The sequence below is a fragment of the Lepisosteus oculatus genome, chromosome 14 (assembly GCF_040954835.1).
Source record: "Lepisosteus oculatus isolate fLepOcu1 chromosome 14, fLepOcu1.hap2, whole genome shotgun sequence".
NCBI lineage: Eukaryota > Metazoa > Chordata > Actinopteri > Semionotiformes > Lepisosteidae > Lepisosteus > Lepisosteus oculatus.
Genome location: NC_090709.1, coordinates 24,809,233 through 24,812,214, shown reverse-complemented (window position 1 = coordinate 24,812,214; position 2,982 = coordinate 24,809,233). Strand labels below are relative to the sequence as shown.

The 2,982-nt window shown below is 38.2% G+C and overlaps 2 non-coding genes across 2 annotated transcripts; both read left to right on the top strand.

Moving 5' to 3' along the window:
- Window positions 1-984: 984 nt before the first annotated feature.
- On the top strand, window positions 985-1,072 carry trnay-gua (transfer RNA tyrosine (anticodon GUA)). The gene is given in 2 exon segments: window positions 985-1,021; window positions 1,037-1,072. It is a non-coding gene; the product is annotated as a tRNA-Tyr (tRNA).
- Window positions 1,073-2,241: 1,169 nt separating this feature from the next.
- Window positions 2,242-2,313, top strand: trnaw-cca (transfer RNA tryptophan (anticodon CCA)). The gene has a single exon. It is a non-coding gene; the product is annotated as a tRNA-Trp (tRNA).
- Window positions 2,314-2,982: the final 669 nt, after the last annotated feature.

Genomic DNA, 2,982 nt, shown 5'->3' with positions numbered 1-2,982 from the left:
CAGGAGAATTCATTTATACACCCGTTTTATCCTTAGCAAAGTATCTTTTTTACATAACACGCTTTCGAGAAACAAACTGTGTATCTAGCTTTGTTAAATTAAAATCGGCACATCCCAGTTGGCAAAAGAAGTAGAATATACGACTATTAAACGCATACTTTAGACGTATAAATGTGCTCCGTAACTGGTCTACAATGAAATTCTAGTATACGTATATTGTTATATGTCAATTAGACATCTATGATTATATATAAATGGTTGGAGTTCTATTATACGGATAAATTTAGAGGACTAATATACATATATAGTTAAAGGTCTATTATACATCAAATAAATATTTTATAGGTGTAGAAACTAGTAAATAAAGCCAATGATTTGTTTTAGAAATTTATTCTTAAAATATACAATTATTCACACCTGAAAAATATGTAGTTCAAATTATACATTATATACAATATTGTAATCAACAAATGGCTAATCATCATAAAAACACAACTAGTAAATTTCAGTTACAAATTCTAGTAAAATGGCAATATATATTGTAATGACAAACAAACTAATCACATGATCCCGCTAATATTTAACTCAAAACCACATTTCGATTCAAATATAAATTTTAACATTTACAACTTCTATATTTCCACGAAAATATAATTAATGTAGCACAAACGCTACTTTCTAAAAAAGACAGAATGAAACTGTTTGTTTTGTTTCATGGTGATCCTCCTCTCGATACTAATGCAATGTTTAATATGATCCCTCGAGAAACAAAAAGGAGTCCATTTCCGCCTGGAATGATTGATGCCCCATCAAACATTTTGTAATATCCCCGGAAGTTTATACAGTAGAATCCTGGTTCGTGGCTTAAATTCAAGGTAAACAAGACTAAGGAAACGAGTTGGAAACTTGATGTCGAACTGGGATTTAAATCACCCGGAACATTTCACTACATTGGGCAGTATGTGCCAAGGAGCATTTGACAACCCTTTGATAGCTCAGTTGGTAGCGCGGAGGACTGTAGTGGAGTCAGCAGGGAATCCTTAGGTCGCTGGTTCGGTTCCGGCTCGAAGGAAGGTGCTTTTTGTGTACTTTAATCAAAGAGTAAAAAGAGCGAATCTTTTTCTCTCAGACATTGATCAAAAGCTCAATAAACGACGAAGCAGAGGCTCCTGTTCCAAAGTCAGCCCACGTCTGATTGTCTTGTTTTGGCCAATATCTGATCTTTGAATTAAGGGAATACTCTGTTTGCTTTGTAATTAAAAAAAAAACATACAGTACAAATGTCAATTTCATTTTGGTTTCAAGATCGCAATTTAGTGTGAAACATAAAAGCCAGCTGGATAAGCTTTATTAATTTCCCTCACGGGATCAATAAAGTATCTATCTATCTACGTCATTTACAATGGCCTTTCAACTAATAGCCCGTGCAGGGATCAAACCCTAGCTGTTGGTACACTACGAGTTGCGTAAGGCTCTGTAACGCGCAGATGAGAAACTAACTTCTGCTTCTTCATTATATACACAGTGAGCTATATATATGCGAGCTTACTGCCTCCTACGGGCTCTGTATTTGTTAGCGATACAAGACCGGCCGTGGAGAAATGAAGTGAGGAGGGTGTGTACGTTAAAAGGCTCGTAGCGTCCCTGGAAGGGCTCAAACCACCACCCTTTTGGTTAACAACTGAGCCACAAAGACGCATGTACAGCTTAACACTTCTCAGTCTCAGTGAAAGTGATACACTCCGTAAAATTTCCAGAGATTAATTTATTTTAAAAGGAAAATCACCAACAGCGGCCGAGATCTACTGGAGTTTTTTCATTCTATACTGCGATTTCTGAAGGGTACCCTGTGAAAATACGAGTTTTGACGAGAAGGGATGGACATATAAGGTCAAAAGGCTTGGGGAATTGAACTTTAAGGTGAAGACTGCGGGTTCAGTAGCAGCAGAACCTGATCAGTATCAGTTGACTCCGATATACTTTGAAAATGAACTTGGGGATTTAGAGTCAGACGTGCTACCGTTGCACCATGGGGTACTTAATTTAAAAAAATAGAAAAAACAATCAGTGTTCCTGGATCTGTAATTGAGAACAACACCTGCACAAGAGCTGCGCAGGAAGAATAAAATGTGGTCTGGGAAGAAAAGACTCTCTTCGGAAGAGCTGCGCACTTCACATGAGATTTTTTTTTTGTGAAGCTGATTTGTCTCCTTTGGGGAATTCAAAGGCACGGACAGCCGTGACTTCGTGGCGCAACGGTAGCGCGTCTGACTCCAGATCAGAAGGCTACGTGTTCAAATCACGTCGAGGTCAGCTGTTACTTTTTCAGGTTCTGCTGGTCCCGAACACGGAATTCACACCATGCAGTTGAGTTCTATCTGTACACCACATAGATTAGTACATAGAGCAGTACAGGACACGCAGTGTGGAGCTCACAGAGGCTTACAGTCTCCAGCATTGGAGTGAAGGGGAAAAAAAGAACTTTGTATTTTTTTAAGAGAAAAGGCACAGTTCACATCTGCTTAACATCACGTCCAACTTTAGAGACAGCTACATCAGATAATGGAATCCCGGAAGTTTCAGATAACTTTTTTTAATACAGGTTCAAGCAAACCTGAAAGTTAATGAGTTTCCGGACACTTTTGTTTTATTAAAAAGTGTCTGAAGCCTGAAAATGTAATTTGAAAAAAAAAAACGCTATTGGACATTAGCAGCTGCTTTTTGTAACGATTTGCTATTTCATGCTGGAAAACAAAGGAAACAGACCCAAAGTTTGCTTTCAGGTGCGGTTCATTACATAATATACATCTATTACTGAGGAGCTTGAATAAAATTTACACAAGCCAGGTAGAAGTCGAACCTACAATCCTATGATCCGAAATCAGACGCGTTGTTTATTAAACCGCTGGGATTTCACATACCCTGAATTTCCCCATAGTGTGCTCAGCGCCGCTACTAGTAATGCACCGCTCCGTCTAAAAT